At 46.3% G+C, this 17,673-nt stretch overlaps 1 long non-coding RNA gene across 1 annotated transcript; it reads left to right on the top strand.

The window, feature by feature from the left end:
* The first annotated feature begins 5,687 nt into the window (after positions 1–5,687).
* LOC120409139 lies at positions 5,688–15,962 on the top strand. The gene is made up of 3 exons (XR_005601148.1): positions 5,688–5,857; positions 8,238–8,308; positions 15,749–15,962. It is a non-coding gene; the product is annotated as an uncharacterized LOC120409139 (long non-coding RNA).
* The last annotated feature ends 1,711 nt before the right edge of the window (positions 15,963–17,673 follow it).

Raw genomic sequence — 17,673 nt, 5'->3', positions numbered from 1 at the left:
ACAATTCTGAGAGGGATATGTACATGTGAAGCACTAGCTGGAATAAGAGTATCTTACTATAGTATTTCTATGCTTTGCACAACACTTATTTCAAACACAGTTCAGGGAATGGAAGTGAAAAATATCTCCAAGCACAAAGTAAGCCTGTAAATCAGCAGTGTTGGCCCAACCCTTCACTGGCACGTCCCCACAAGCTCTGTGCCAGCAAAGAGACTTCTGCTGCACTGACATTTACAAAAGTTCAAATACAACTAGCTTGACGTACAGAAAAAACAATGCATGATAGGGCCATAAAATGAAATTTGGAGGCACAGCACCATTACCCAGTGATTGATTAGCAACTGAGCCCTTTGTTAAGATGATTAACTGGGCCCATGGTAGGTACAAAGTACTAAATCTAGTAAAAAATCTACAGTACTTTGTTCCTGCTGGTCAGTTTTATATGCTCTCAAGATAACGTGGAGCCTCTTCTCAAGGATCCCGACTGTTAATGTTGTCCATGCAAAAAGCAACATGTACTGCTAAAAAGAATACAGGGGGTTAACATCTAAATTGGAAGTGGAGACTGAGACAGAAAGTAGGGGAATAGAAGTGATAAATGAAAAACTACTGTAACTTGATAAGAAGACGAGCAAGGCATTTGTTATGACAGGGCTTCCAAGGACTCAAATGCAGAGCCAGAATTGGTAACCATTTAGTGGGCTGTTTCACTGAGGTGGTGGATTTAGCAGGGAGTCTATTAGAGTAGTCAGGCTGTGGGATTCACTGCCAAGGGAGGTCATTGAGTTAAATACTTTGGCTGCATTTTAAAAAAGCCTGACTGGCTGATTTATGGCTGACAATAACTTTCTAAGTTATGACGCTGAGATAAGGGTAACCAGATCTCAGGCTTCGTAGCATAAATGGATCACCTGACCTTTAAAACTAGGCTGTCCTCAAAGAATTTGAAGTGTACTGGAGGGGGATCTTTTCCATCTGGGAACAGTTGCAATGCTTTGCTGACTAGAGGTCTTGTCAGTGGCAGGGGAGCCAATGACAAGCTGTGGTATCTCCACATTTAATTTAACTTTTGGTTACAAATTTTTTCTCAGAGAAGCTGTGGCCCAAACCAGAATCTCCACTGGGCAGTTCAGACCAGGTTTATATTTTCTTAATTAAATGCAGGGCATGAAGTGGCCAATTCAAGTTTTCCACAGCTGTCTCATGTGAGCAATTATTTCAGGGGGATGCATTGTTTGTGCAGGCAGCTAAGTGTGAAAGCGAAAGGGCTGTTTGTTCTGGCATCTGACATTTCTGATTGTGCCCAAGCAGCAGCACAGGCTGGAAGTAGCCTCTGCAGCTCCCCACCAGTACCCTCGTTTCTTGCCATAATCTCACATACTTCCTGTGTTTTCATGCCAGGGGTGAAAGTAACTTAAAGGACTTGCCGGTACTCCGGAATCCTGAGGAGGGGCGTGGCCTCCACCAGAAGAGGCGGAGCCTTTAAATCTCCAGGCCCTTTAAATCAGGATTTAAAGGGCCTGGGGCTAGGGCTGTGGTAGCAGCAGCTGGGAGCCCCAAACCCTTTAAATCACCTGCAGAGGTGGCTGGGAGCCCTGGGGTTCGAGGGCAATTTAAATGGGACGATTTAAAGGGCCCAGGGCTCTAGCTGCTGCTACCACAGCAGAGCCCTGGGCCCTTTAAATTGCCGACAGAGCCCCAGGGCTCCAGCAGCAGGGCCCGGGGCTCCTGCTGCCACTACCCTCCAGGGCCCTTTAAATCATCTCTGGAGCCCTGCTGCTGGAGCCCTGGGGTAGCAGCGGCAGGGCTCCGGTGGCTATTTAAAGGGCCCAGGGTGGTAGAGGCAGTGGGAGCCCCAAACCCTTTCAATAGCCACCAGAGCCCTGCCACCGCTACCCCAGGGCTCCAGCAGGCTCTGGGGGCTATTTAAAGGGCCCGGGCCCTTTAAATTGTCCTCGGAGCCCTGGGGTAGCAGCAGTGGGGCTCCAGCGACGATTTAAAGGGCCCGGGGCGGTAGCGGCAGCAGGAGCCCTGGGCCCTTTAAATTGCCACCCGAGCCCCGCAGCTGCCTCCCCAGGGCTCTGGCAGTGGGGCTCTGGCAGCAATTTAAAGGGCCCTGGGCTCCAGCCCTTTAAATTGCTGCGACAGGAAGCCGGTCCACCCCAATATGGCGCACCAGCTCTTGCCGTCAGGGGTGGCAGGTTTGTAGAAATTTTGGTGGTGCCCAGAACCTGCCCCTGCCCAAACTCTGCCCCCGCCAAGCTCCACCCCCCACCTGTCCAAGACTCTGGGATGGAGTTTGGGTGCGGGAGGAGGTCTGGGGTGCAGGCCCTGGGCTGGGGCAGGGGACTGGGGTGCAGGAGGGGTGCAGGGTGCAAGCTCTGGGAGGGAGTGTGGAGGAAGGGGTGCAAGTTCTGGGAGGGAGTTTGGGGATAAGAGGGGGTGTGGAGGGAGGGGGAGCAGGGGTGAGGGCTGTGGGGTGAGGCTGGGGTGGATTTGGGATGTGGCTGGGGATGAGGGATTTGGGGTGTGGGAAAGGACTCAGGGCTGAGGCAGAGGGTTAGGGTGCAGGGGGATGAGGGCTCTGGCTGGGGCTGGAGATGAGGGTTTTGGGGTGTTGGAGAGGCTCAGGGCTAAGACAGAGGGTTGGAGTGCGGGTGGATGAGGGCTCTGCCTGGGGGTGTGGCCTCTGGGGTGGGTCAGGGCTGGGGATGAGTTTGGGGTGCAGGCAGGCTGCCCTGGGACTGGAGCCAGAGAGAAGGACTCCCCCCAGCCCTCTCCCTGCTGGCAGCAGCAAGCTCTGGGGTAGGGACCCCCTTCTCCCCCCTGGCAGCACACTCACCCCTCCCCCCCAGTGTCACTGCACATGCTCCTAGGACCCCTCTCAGGTCCAGGAATCCCTCTCGCCTCCCCTGTGGTGGGTGCCATGCCGGGGGCGGCGGCCATCACATGTGCGCCTCCTCCCCGCTGCTGCCCCTCACTGTAGCCTCACTGGGGCTGCCCCTTGCCCAGCTGTGACGTTATTGATATAAATTGGGACCATATCTGTCTGTATGTCTGTATCATTTTTAGTTGAAGTTATGAATGTGGGTTCTATGCTGTCAGTATTCAACATCTCCATCTTGTCTTCAATCCTGCTTCTGACCTCTGGCCAGCGTGGGGCAAGAGCAGTGACTGCAGGCAGGGGGGTGGCTGTACTGGTGGAGGGTCCCACTGGAAAATGAAAGGGTCCAAGGGGGAAGGGCAGCCTGCCCTGGCAGTAGTGGAGGAGGGCACTAGGCAGTTGATGCAGGCAGGCATTATACAGGCACAGCATTAATGCAGTTAATGCAGGCAGGCAGGCAGGCAGCATGGAGCTGCACGGGACGGGGAGAGACAAACGCTCTGCTCCGGGATCCAGGGAGGTGTTTGGGGGCAGCAAAGGGGGGCTGGGACACACTCAGGGGAGGTGTGGGGGGAAGCAGCAGGTGGGGCCAGGGGGGAGACCCGGCCCCAAACATTCATGGAGCTGGGCTCCCGGACCCTCAATTTTGCTGGAGCCAGGAGGCAGAGTCAGAGAGGGAGAGAATGCTCCATTTTCTTGCCGGTAGCTACTGCACCCTTTCTTACCGGTCCTCCGTACTGGCCCATACTGGCTTACTTTCACCTCTGTTTCATGCTACCAAAGCAGTACCTTTAGCCAGACTGAAACCCTGGAACCTGACTTTCACGCAAGGCATCTTAATATAGCATAACTGACCCCAGGGCAGAGTGTCACTGCGCATGCTGTGACACACCCGTCCCTTTGTGATAGCTGGTGGCATGCTGTCTGTATTGCAAGCTCGGAGATAGGCGCTCTAAGTGTGCCAAGCAATGGGCTCTGGACAAACAAGACCTGTGGCTGGTAATAGTGTGGGAGCAGGGGGCAGAGTGAGGGCAGCTGGCTTCAGCAGTGTTACTGAGCTTGCTCAGTACAAATCAAGGAGCAAAAGGGGGGGGCATGACCCCCCCACCACCACCACGCATTGCCTCTGGCTCTGGAGGAAGTACAGGAGGGCTGGCAGGAAAAGAGCACAAATGCGTTAAGCACAATGGGGAAAGGGGTCCCTGTGGTTAGCAGAGAGATGTGTATGTTTCATGGTGAAGGGACTAGTATTGCCACCCCCAGCTGTTCAAAGATCATAAATGAGTCACCCAAAATCATGAGATTGGCTCAAAATTTTTTTTCAATTAATACATTTGGGGCTCTGAGCTTTTAGGGTGCACTTGAGTCACATTTTCATGCTTTGCCCTGCAACTACGAGAGCTAGAAAACATTCTTTGTTTTTAAATGAAAGCTGAGGTTTTTTATATATTCACATGATTCCAGGATCTGAGGCTTTAAGAAAAAAAAACACAATTATCACAAGACTTGCGATACAAAGGGGGCAAGTTGATGAGGTATGGTTGTGTCAAGGGGAGGGTGGCGTTATTTGGGTTGTGTGACTGATTGTATGTTAGTGAGTGGATGTGTGTGCAATGTCTTTTCTGGGGGGAGCTATGTGCACATGGGTGCGTTTGCTGGAGGTGTGGCAGCATGTGTACGGTAAGTGCGTGGTGTATTTGTGGGAGGTGTGTTAGTTGCGTGCGTGCTGTGTTTACTGGGGGTGATGTATTATGTGTGTACAGAAGTTTGATGGTTAGCAGCTAGTACAGCCCATAGGCACTTTGCTGCAGGAATGCTAACCTCCGTGGGAGTGGACCTCATTCTTCTTTATGGCTTGGATTCAGGCATAATATGCAGTTTGAAAGTATCTGTCTGGGGCTTTCTTTTTTAATTTGAAACTCTTTTATGCTAAATGATCACTCTTCTTGCTGAGACCCCCTCATGGGGCATACCATCCCCCAGCCCCAGCATCACCATAGCACAGTCCTGTTAGATGTTTCATCTTTGGCAATGAACCCTGCCACAGTCAAGTTGGTGACTAGGGCCACTATGATTGAGACCAGTGTGGGCGTGCTGCACAAGGACAGGGCAGGATGCTATGGTATGTGTCAGGTATTCTGCACCTCCTGCAGGCCATAGGACTGCTCTCTATAGGGACCCAACTATGTTAGAGGGGATGGGTGTCTTGTGGGGTGAATGTGTAGCTACAAATGTTACATCAGAATGTCAGGGAGTTGCCTAGTGCTTCAGAACTCAGAGAGACCCATGTAGGTCTCCATGGCAACTCCAGAATGTGAATTGCATGCTTCTTTTGGGCTAGAAGCTAATGGTCTTCAAGAGAACTAGGGAGTGGGCTCTGGCCAGAGAGGAAGAGTGTGTGTGTGTGTGTGTGTGTGTGTGTGTGTGTGTGTGTCTGAGAGAGAGAGAGAGAGAGAGAGAGAGTTCCTGCTACATCCATTATTAGAGCCATTGGAGAGTGGGTTAGCTGCGCCTTCAACTAGCTGGACCTAGAGCCATTTTGGGAGCTGCAGAGAAGAACGGAGAGAGGCAGGCAGGCAGCTTTGAGGGAGCCACCAACCATTACCCCAATCCCTGGCAGTTGTAGGAGCACTTCCTGAGCTGGGAATCTAGTAGCTTCCCCAGGTTCCTGCTCCTGTGTTCTCCAGCTAGTGTTCCATGTAGCTTGTCCGCCATCCCTTCCTGTTTCTGCTCCCACTTCTGCAGGCCAATCGGAGATAGTAGCTCTTGGAGACTCACTCTGGCCTCTCTTCTCTCAGCAGCCTCCGCAGGTTCTCCCAGACCTGCAGGTCCTATTGGAGGGGGGAGTTAAACCTATGTGGAGAGGCACCAAACTCAGTGGCAGCCAATCAGGATGAACCTATTTGCATATGCCATCTGATTGGCTAACATTGCTCTAAGAAAGGACTCAGGAATCTCCTTGATCTAAAAGAGGTAAACAATAGAAACTTACTGACTGTGGAGGGCAGGACTGCCAGCTGAGCAGAGATGTGCTTAACCTAGGGTGACCAGATGTCCCGATTTTATAGGGACAGTCCCAGTTTTTTGGTCTTTTCTTATATAGGCTCCTATTACCCCCTTGTCCCGATTTTTCACACTTGCCGTCTGGCCACCCTAACCTGCTTTGCTCAGAACAACCATCTGCATGGCTTCCTTTCTGTTCATGCTCTTGGATGGCTGGTTTTACTGCAGCCTGTTGGATGGGCCAATATGCCACAAGGCAAATCCCTTTGAACTCCCGTGCTTTGGAGCCCTAAGCTCATCTGATTTATATTTCTTGAGACTGCTTGACAACATGTGTGTCTGTAACCTCCAGCTACACTTTCAGTAACTGGAGAGGTAGGTGCTGACAGTAATGGCTTTGTGACACATGCCCCAGCTGCCAGGTAAGGATGGAGTAAGTGGAACCTTGATGCAAAGGAAGGGGACGCATCACCTGTTACTTTTTGTAAATCAAAAGAGTGGCCATTATTCTCTCTAAAGAAAACCAGATGCTTTCCAAGATGCCCTGGAGAGAACAGGGCCTCATGTTAGGGGCACATTTTGCAATCCTGCCTCAGGGTAGATTCTGCTGGAAGTTAGCTGGGAGTTATGGACCTGAACCAGAGCATGGGATCAGTCTTTGGGTAAAGACTGATCCGAATCCAGATCTGAATTTCATGGCTCAGGTCCACCTCAAAACCAATCTGAAAGAAGAACAAAATTCCTGAGAATTCTTTGATATAAGTAGGCAATGCACATATTCCATAAGGAAAGAACTCCCAGGTGAGATTTAAAAGAGAGATGCAAGAGAGTCGGATCTCCCCCTGACTGGTTCTGTACTGACTTCAGTGAAGTTACTCCTGATTTACATGGGATGATGAGTGAGAGGAGAATCAGGCCATTAGTATCAGAGACTCATAGACTCATAGACTTTAAGGTAAGAAGGGACCATTATGATCATCTAGTCTGACCTCCTGCACAATGCAGGCCACAGAATCTTACCCATCCACTTCTATAACAAACCCCTAACCTATGACTGAGTTATTGAAGTCTTCAAATTGTGGTTTGAAGACCTCAAGCTGCAGAGAATCCTCCAGCAAGTGACCCATGCCCCATGCTGCAGAGGAAGGCGAAAAACCTCCAGGGCCTCTGCCAATCTGCCCTGGAGGAAAACTCTGGGATTCACAGAAGGATCCAGTCTGCCTGGCACTGTCTCTCTTCTTGTTCCCTCTCTCTCCTCTCCATGCAGGGACTGGCCACAATTGCAGTCTTGCCCTCTCCTGACCACAGGGGCTATTCCCTCCTAGCACACAAGCATACGCAAAGGGGGGATGGAGGAGGCAGGACAAAGGCTCTATGCCAGAGCTGGGTACGACACAACTTTCCCATTTCGCAAAAAAATTTTAAACATTGAAACAATTTTCCATCCCAAATCGGGACAAAAAGTCAAAACCTCAACTTTTCACACACTGAAAATCTGAAAAATAATTCACTTTGGGTCAACTGAAAATTTCATTAAATTTTGATCACTTTTTATTTTAAATTTGTTTTCAAACTATAATTAACTTTAATTTCAAACCGAAAAGCCATTTTGAAAAGGAAAACTGGATTTTTTTCATTTAGAAAACCTCAAAACAAAACACTTTGATTTTTAGAACTTTTTTTTTTAAAAAAAAATTTTAGTTGAAAAATTTGTCAAAACTGACCCTTTTCCCACAATTTTTTTTTGGTTTTGATGAACTGGCATTTTCCAATGAAAACAAGTGTCATCAAAAAATTCCCAACCAGCTGTACTCTACCCTTCCTGAGGAAGAGGGCAGAGGGCATGGTTCCCTTATGTGCTGGGCAGCTCCAGTGTATAATCTCTTCCAGAATTCCCCTGAGTGCACCAAAATTCTGTGCTTGACTGGCACAATCTCCCGAAGACATATTCTTCTCCTGGGGAAGGCTTGGCTTTTTCCTGAAATGCTGAACAGAACCATATGTGGGCTTGGTTGCATTCTACAGTGAGGGGAGCATGGGTTAGTATATATTCCTGAATTTGCTGAGGCTCCCCTCTTAGGCCAAGCCTCAAGAGGCAGGTTCCAATTACATTCGCTTCCCCTTGTGATTGACATTGGGTGCTTAAAATTTACTTTTTCTGCTGCAGGGATGCTTATGCTCCCTAATATTTTTGGATCAACACAAGCCTGAAGATGCCAATTCTTGCTTTACAAGCAACTACTAGATCCTAAGGCTGAATTTACGATATTATTTCCTTGTAAATGTCAGCTATAATTCTGCGGAAAAGCTTAGATCTATCTGATACTGATCAACTTGCAATTTTCATTAGGGGGAGCCAAATCAGATGCAGCTGGGATCCTAACCCACCTCCTTGAGGATTATGGTGACCAAGGTTTGGAGGTGAGCCTTGGAGATAATAGACATGAAAAACTGTAAACCGTATATTTAAGATTTATAGGCTTCATTATATAGTGACCTTTCAATAAGGTATTTTATATTGTGGTAAAATCTACTGTGATAAAGTGGATATGTGAGTTATTAAGAATGTGGGATTTTTCTTCAGCTAACTTCTGAATTTTCCCTTGTCACTAGAATTTCATACTTTTTCAGCTGTACCACGGGGTATATGGAGAAAAGCTTGGGAGCTGTTTGTATTATAAATTGACTGCTGAAATCCCATTTTTCATTGTTAATTTCAATAAGAATTAGTGCTTTTCCCTTGCTTTGCATACATAACTCCTTACTGGGAGTTTACAGCAGGAAAGCATTAGAGTCTCTAGAGGAAAGATATTGGGTCAAATCTGCTTTCAGTTATGCAGAATAACTTAACTGAGTTCAGGGAACACAGAATTAGAAATGGTTCATATTTTTAAATACAGCCTTTCCTGTTGGTAGTGAACCCACACCATGTGAGTGTGGAAGCAGAGTTTTTCTGTAATATGGATTGGAGATGCATTCAGTCATCACTGAATTTAGGGATACAAGGTGTACAATGGGAATATCAGGAGCAGTCACCTAAGGGCTGTATTCTGCACAGTTACACTGAACTGCCCTGCATTTCCCCACCTTGGAGTGAACCAGATATTCTCCTTGCCCCTCCTCTTTCATTTTAGAAGCCAAGATCAGACCTGCCTCCCCTGTTTTTAAAATACTCAGCAGGCTGACACCAGTCAACCTCAAGAACTGCGTCCTGCTCCCTACTCTTATTTACGGTGACCAGATGTCCCGATTTTATAGGGGCAGTCCCGATTTTGGGGTCTTTTTCTTATATAGGCTCCTATTACCCCCCACCCCATCCCGATTTTTCACATTTGCTATCTGGTCACTCCACTCTTATTGAGCATTGATGTCCCTTCTCTCCCATCAGCTGATTTGAGCGCTATGATGCGAGAGCCACCTTTCTTTGCAGCTCTTGATCTTTGGAACAGCCTTCCTGCACCTCTCCAACTTATTGGCTCTCCATACAGCTTTGAATTTTCAGCTGAAAGCAGCTCTTTATTCTCATGCCCAGGCCTTTTAATTTCTCTCTCCCATGTTCTTTAGCTCTATCTTTGAACCTGTAAAGCATGCGGGGACACTGGGATTGCATGGCAGCTGCGATACATAATGGAACGGTGCATAGGCTTTCCAAGGAAAAGAGCCCTCCGAAGCCAGATCCTCCTCAAAGGCAATTAACACACAGTTTGCTGTACTCCGGCTGTTCTCTTCATGCCAAGGGTCGCTTCAGGAAATTCCCCAGCTGAATTTTTAAAAAAATGTTTTTCCATTCATTGGTGCTGGTTGGGAGAAGCGATCCCAGAAAATCCTATGCCTGGCTACTAAGGATTAATGGGTCTGGACAGAAATATGTCCAAAACCATTCCCGTACTCTCTCTCACAGACGCGCACTCCTTGGTTTTTTAACAGAAAACTCACCTCAGCATGTAATAAGTTACCAGATACGAAGGAGAAACTTTTGTATCTTTTTTTCCCCATTCTATGAAAGGAAAAGAAATCAAACAGGGGGCAAAAAGTCCATGTTAAAATAAACTCAGGGGTGTGAATTCACCAGCACAATCAATGAAAGCCAGAGTTTAAATGGATAGATTCTGGGCCAGCTCCATCTGTCACCTAAGTGGCTGTGGTGCAAGTTACGAGTTAAAGGGAAGCTGTTCAGAAGATGGGTGAGAGTGATGAAGTAGGATAACTTACAGTGGTCTGGTGCTCTGGGGACTGATATAAGCAGGGATAGCTCCAACTGGAACCAATTTCCTCAGGGATGGATTTGGCTATGGAAATGTTGGGAATGGTTCAGGTGTAGGTTAAACACAGGCTTGATTCACAGAGTTTGAGGCTAGCGGGGACCACGGTGACCATCTAGTCTGACTTCCTGCATAGTGCAGTGATTCTTGCATCAGGCCCATAACTTGTGGTTGAGTCAGAGCATATTTATATAAAGCGACCTCTATATGAATCACCACCTTGTAGTGGTGGAGAGGCTTGCATTCCTCAATGACCCCAAGAGTGATGCTGCCTGGAGTCATGTACTCCCTTAGGGCTACCATGGCAGAATGGTCAAGGGCAAGATTCCAGACAAAGTGTGATCCAAGAAGTCCCTAATGGCAGAGCAGACAGAGGATAACTGCACAATGGAGGTGAAACTGTTGTGTAATGTTACAATGGCTGTGAAGGTGGATGAAGGCTACAGCTGACAGAGGATCTCCAGTCATCATGGTGTCCAAGCCACTGGTTTCAAGTCCTCTATCTGTCAAGGAGAGTGTGGTGATTGTTGTGCACCAGTCTCCCCACTTTAAAAGAAGTCCCGCACAAGCATCTTCCAGTTTTTGGGAAAATAACATTTGCACCAGTCAAAAGTCTGGTGGCGATCGGCGAGTGGCGACGGGAACAGGACAGTGAAATCTGGAAGTTTCTAGTTACAGACCGACACACAGGTGGTGGGTGTGTGATACAGTTGTCTTGCTTGAGGGTTGAGGCAGGTTGAGCATCTTGGCAGCTGCACCCACAACTGAGCAGTCCTTTTTAGGATCCACTCTGCTCACCCCACATGAGGAGGGAGTTAGAAAAGTTACCCTAAAAATAGTCTTGCCTCTGTTTTTCCTGGCTGGATAGCCTCATCCAGCAGGATCACCACCTCAGCGGTCGAAAATTTAAGAAACTTTTCAACTTTGGAACTTGGAACGTATGTACCCTGATGAATAATTCAAACAGTGACTGACCAAAGTGACGTACAGCCAGTATTACTTGTGAATTGAGTCTGTTTAACATCAATATTGCTGCTTTGTCCAAAACTAGAAGAGCTGATGAAGGACAGGTGAGGGAGGAGAAAGGAGGATACACCTACTTCTGGAAGAGAAAAATCTATAGATGAACCTCGATTGCATGGAGTGGGCTTTGCTATAAAGAACAATCTCATAAGGTGCCTCTCTGAGGTACCAGTTGGCATCAATGAGCAGTTTATGACACTCCGACTGAGGCTCACCAAAAATCAACAGGGAACTATTGTGAGCACCTATGCACCAACACTGGATGCCAATGAGAATGTAAAGGAAGATTTTTATTCTCAGTTGGAAACCATTTTATCGGAGACTCCTACAGAAGACAAGATCATCCTTCTGGGGGATTTCAATGCATGTGTTGGACAAGACTCAGACCTGTGGAAAGGAACAATCGGGAAAGAAGGAGTTGGCAAAAGCAACTCAAATGGAATTCTGCTCCTGACCAAGTGTGCTGAACATGAACTTATTGTTACAAAAACTCTTTTCTAACAAAAGGAAAAGTTGAAAACATCTTGGAGACACCCACGGTCAGAGCACCTCGACTTAATTTTCATAGTTCATGCCCAAGATTGTAGTGACGTACTTCTCACAAGAGCAATGACAATTGTTGATGACTGTTGAACTGATCATCGCCTTATTTGATCCACAATGAAAATTAAGATAGCCCCCAAATGGAGGCTGCAAAAGAAGCAGGCCAGGTGCAAGTTGAAGATTCAAGATTTGAAGGACCCTATTAAGCGTGACCACTTCCAAGCAGTTGTAGAAGAAAAGCTCCCATCAGAGTTTCTGGAAGAAACTGAGGAACATTGGAGCCAGTTGAAAGCAGTAATCATCAATGCCTGTGAGGAAACCATACGCTACCAAACCAGAAAACATCAGGACTAGTTTGACGAGAATGATGCTGAAATTGAGCAACTCATCAATGAGAAGAGAATGACATTTTGTGCTTGGCAGAATGACATAAATTGTAATATAAAGAGAGAAGCCCATACCAAGGTGAGGGAGGAAGGTCAACGTAAAACCAGAGAACTCAAGAACAAATGGTGGACTAAGAAAGCGCAAGAACTCCAACATCCTGCGGATATCCACAATACATGTGGTTTCTTTAGTACCACCAGGGCTATTTATGGCCCAATTTGCCATGGTATAAATCCTCTTCACTCTAAGGACGGAACCACACTTTTGAAGGGCAACAAAGCCATCAATTCTCACTGGAAAGAACATTTTGACAATCTCCTTAACTGTAATTCTATGGTTGCAGATGAAGTCCTTGAGCAAATCGCTCAATGACGATTTAGGGATGAGCTCGGAGACCCTCCCAATTTGTATGAGGTACACAATGCCACCAAACAGATAAAGAACAATAAGGCAGCAGGTCTAGATGGGATCTCTGCTGAAATCTTTAAAGATGGTGGACCAGAGCTAATTTGACAGCTTTACCTGCTTATCCTTAAAATCTGGATAAAGAAGGAGATACCCAGTGAAATGAGAGATGTCACCCTCTTCAAGAAAGGGGATAAAGTGGATTGTGGAAATTATTGTGGTATCTTCCTCCTAGCCATTGCAAGAAAAAGTGCTGGCGCAGATCCTTGCAACCCGTCTCCTGCCCCTGCCAGAAGAAATTTTACCGGAGTCACAGAGTGGTTTCCGACCATGTTGTGGAACTGTGGATATGATCGTCACAGCATGGCAGCTGCAAGAAAAGTGTCAGGAGCAAAACCGACCACTATACATGGCTTTTATTGATCTAACTAAGGCCTTTGATTCAGTGAATCACTGTGCCTTCTGGACTGTACTTTCTAAGATTAATGTATTTATCAGGACATCCAATGTCCTAAAATTGCTTCATGATAACATGAAAGCAACTGTTTTAAGCAGCACTGGTTCTCAGAGTGAACCTTTCAAAGTACAAACAGGAGTCAAACAGGGCTGTATCATCGCTCCAACCATGTTTGCAGTTTTTATTGCCATCATTCTTTACCAAATTGCTGGGAAGTTTACAGCTGGCATTGAAATCATTGACAGAATGGACGGAAAACTGTTCAGGCTTAGCAGGCTGAAAGCCAAGAGTAAGATTTCCACAACATCTATTGTGGAACTTCAGTATGCTGATGACAACGCAATCTTTGCCCACTCTGAGAAAGATCTTCAAACTATCTTGTGTTCGCTGATGCTTACGCATATCTTGGTTTCACTCTTAATATCAAGAAGATTAAAGTGCTCTATATGTCATCTCCAAATGAGGTATTATATTCCCCATCTATCAACATCAATGGAGTGACATTGGAGAATGCCGATCATTTCCTCTACCTTGGAAGTCATCTTTCATCCAAGGCAGATATTGATGCAGGAATTCAACATTGCCTGAGCTGTGCCAGAGTAGCTTTTTCTCGTTTGTGGCACAGGGTTTTTGAAGATCACGACATTCTAACATACACCAAGCTTCTTGTTTATCAAGCCGTTATTCTCCCAACACTGTTGTATGGGTCCGAAACTTGGACAACCCATAGACACCACTTGAAAGTCCTTGAGAGGCACCATCAACGCTGCCTTCGTAAGATTTTGAAGATCAAATGGGAAGACAGGCACACCAATATTAGTGTTCAGGAAGAGGCAAAGACCACCAGTATCGAGGCAATGATCATCCGTCAGCAATTCTACTGGACTGGTCAGGTTGTCTGGATGCCAGATCATCGCCTCCCAAAACAGGACCTGTTCTCTCAGCTGAAAGAAGAGCAACATAGGTGGAAACCAGAAGCGTTATAAAGACTTGCTGAAGGACAACCTAAAAAAGTGTAATATTGACATTGACACTTGGGAGACACTTGCCCAGGAACTCTTAAAATGGAGTGAAGTCCTTTATGATGGTCCCCTGCATTTTGAACTTGCTCTCCAACAAGCTAAAGAGGACAAGAGGCACAGGAGGAAGGAGAGACTGGTTTCCAGTCATGGTCAACAGCCTCCTGCTGAGCCTGAAAACATCTGCCCTCATTGTAATAGAACTTGTAGTTCCAGGATTGGCCTTATTAACCACCTGAGAACCCCTACCTGCCATGAAAGATGATCATACTTGGTAACAAGTGATCGCCCATCATCATCATCATCATCATATAAAGCGAGAGGTACCATCTAGATTTAAAGACTGCAAGTAATGAGAATCCACCATGTGTCTTAGTAAGTCTTTCCCATGGTGAGTTACCTGGAGCTGTTATTTCACATCTTCCTGTCAATTGCTATCCCTGATTCTCCTCTGCTTTCTGTGCTGTTGGTGCGTAAATTATCCTCTGCACACCTTCTGAATGCCAAGGTCCCAATTCTCCACCACCTCAGAGGTTGTGTCCTCGTTTTTCACCCTTACAAACTGTATGTAACATGCCACCCAGTCAGAGGGGTAGCTTTTTACATCTTTACATATTCAGTTCTCATAGGCGTAAATGGTAACACAAGTTGCAGGGCAATGGAGAATCAAGCCCACCATCTTAATATATCCGCACATAGCAAGTTGAGGGGAGAATTCAGCTTGCCTATGCAACCAACTTTTACATTTTCTGTCTCTTGAATGTTTAACTTTGCAGACTTAATGTGCATCAGCATAGTTATTTGTATTTCATTTCTTTCCTGTTTAAGTGCAATATGGTGAAAATCTACTACAAAAAAAGTTTAGCTGCAAAAAGGCTTTCTGTTGGGCCAAATCCTGAGGTCATTTGGTCCTTTACTCATTCTTTACTCAGGCCAATGCCTACTGAAGTCAGTAAGAGCTCTGTCTGAGAAAGGACTGAGTAAAAACTGAATAAGGATTTCTTACATTTTCAAATTCTTTGAGGACAGCCTAGTTTTAAATTTTAGGTGACCCTTTTATGCTACGAAGCCTCAGATCTGGTTACCCTGAATTTCAAGATTTAGTTCTCTGATATTACAAGAGGAGGTCTCTACTGCATGTAGAATAGCAGTAACTTTGGAGCTCAGACAAAGTTGCTAAAAGCATGTAACACATTCCTGTTTGCACAAAATTACTACCAGATGGTCTGCAAACCCAGAAAGGGTAATAAAAAGTGTGGATAACATCTCTCTGCCGCACACCAAAAGACTGCAGGAAGAGTTAATTGGTCACACCCCAATCAGTCTTAATGTTGGATATGGATTCTATGATATGCAGAGCTTGTGATAGAACTGGCTGAGCCATCTGTGACAGAAGCTCATTGGTGGTAACTGGCAAAGGGGTCACTGTTCTTTACAAGCGACTCCTGTCTCAGAGCTGACAAACTCACTACACCTAATACACCGCTTTCATGGTATTTTGCCATAAAGGTTAAAGTGTACAGTCTTTACTGAAAGCTTGCAAATTATTGATGCTCATAATCATTGTGAGATGTGTGTATGGGTGATACATAAGGAATAATAGAACTATATTGGAAATCATGGCTTTATGCTCTTGGAGAAAAAGTGAGTCACCAGGTAATACGTCTTGGTGATGGCCCATTCAAGCAGGAGGGAGTTGTTACCTCTCCTTTGCTAGTCAATGAAGTACTGTATTGCTCAATCGTCCACCTTTGCACCAACCCAGGAATGTCCGTGGAAAACCAACAAAGACAAACTATGAAAATCAAAACCACATGGAAGTGAAAAGGAACAATATTAAAGAGAAGGGGTCACCCTGTCCGTGAATGAAGACAAAAGACTGACTCAGTATATCACAGGGTGGAGAAAGACAGCCAGGAGCTACCTTGAAAGACTGGGTCCTAGCTCCTTGGGGCTAACAGGTGCTGGAAAAGACTGAACTTTGGGGTGAGAATCTACTTTATTAGCTAGGAAAGGTAACTATTAGTAAGTGTAGTACTGGTTTGCATGTTATGATTTTGTTTTGTATTTAACCTTTTGTTTCTATCACTCACACTTGCTTCTATTTGAATGTCTAATTTTCTTAAATAAATTTCCTTTTGTATTACTCTAATTGAACTCAAGTGCTGTGTGTGACATAGGAGTGGTGGCCTAATGTTAAACTGGTGAACATTGTTCCTTTGGGACCGGAAGATCTGGGATTTCTGTGGGTATCCAGTGATCAGGGACTGGATAATAGAATAATAGAATATCAGGGTTGGAGGGGACCTCAGGAGGTCATCTAGTCCAATCCCCAACTAAATCATCCCAGCCAGGGCTTTGTCAAGCCTGATCTTAAAAACATCTAAGGAAGGAGATTCCACCACCTCCCTAAGTAACCCATTCCAGTGCTTAACCACCCTCCTAGAGAAAAAGTTTTTCTAATATCCAACCGAAACCTTTCCCCCTGCAACTTGAGACCATTATTCCTTGTTCTGTCATCTGGTACCACTGAGAACAGCCTAGCTCCATCCTCTTTGGAACCCCCCCTTCAGGTAGTTGAAGGCTGCTATCAAATCCCCCCTCATTCTTCTCTGCTTCAGACTAAACAATCTCAGTTCCCTCAGCCTCTCCTCATAAGTCATGTGCTCCAGACCGCTAATCATTTTTGTTGCCCTCTGCTGGACTCATTCTAATTTTTCCACATCCTTTTTGTAGTGAGGGGCCCAAAACTGGACACAGTACTCCAGATGAGGCCTCACCAATGCCGAATAGAGGGGAATGATCACATCCATTGATCTGCTGGCACTGCTCCTACTAATACAGCCCAAAATGCCGTTAGCCTTCTTGGCAACAAGGGCACACTGTAGACTCATATTCACCTTCTCATCCACTGTAACCCCTAGATCCTTTTCTGCAGAACTGCTGCCTAGCCGCTCAGTCCACAGTTTGCACCAGTGCCTGGGATTCTTCTGTCCTAAGTGCAGGACTCTGCACTTGTCCTTGTTGAACCTCATCAGATTTCTTTTGGCCCAATCCTCTAATTTGTCCCAATTTAGTGTCATCTGCAAACTTGTTGAGGGTGCAGTCCACGCCATCCTCCAGATAATTAATGAAGATATTGAACAAAACCAGCCCCAGGACCAACCCTTGGGACACTCTGCTTGATACCAGCTGCCAACTAGACATCGAGCCATTGATCACTACCCGTTGAGCCCGATGATCTAGCCAGCTTTCTATCCACCTTATAGTCCATTCATCCAGCCCATACTTCTTTAACTTGCTGGCAAGAATACTGGATACCGCAAAGGGACATTGTCATAGGTCTTCTCCCCCACTTGGAGCTTTTGGGTTCCAAGATGGGGACCTGCATGGACTCCTCTAAACTAATCTTAGTCTAGATCTGGTTCTGCTGCCACCAGTTAAGTTTAAAGTGGGTAACACACTGCCTGTCCCCCAAACTTCCCCTGGGGAACCCAGATTCAAACCCCTTGAATCTCACCAGAGAGAGAAACAGCCAGTTCCCCTCCTGCCCTTCCCTCTCTCCGGCCTGCTCCGGAGAGATTACACACCGAGTCAAATCCTTGACTCAACACAAAGAGGGACTCACCTCCCCCTCCCCTTCCCTTGAAAATGCAAACAAGAGAAGAATCAATCAAGTCCTAAAAAGAA

This window comes from Mauremys reevesii, linkage group 7 (assembly GCF_016161935.1).
Source record: "Mauremys reevesii isolate NIE-2019 linkage group 7, ASM1616193v1, whole genome shotgun sequence".
In the NCBI taxonomy this organism is placed as follows: domain Eukaryota; kingdom Metazoa; phylum Chordata; order Testudines; family Geoemydidae; genus Mauremys; species Mauremys reevesii.
Note: the sequence above shows the minus strand (reverse complement) of the source record. Positions and strands in the feature narration are given on the sequence as shown.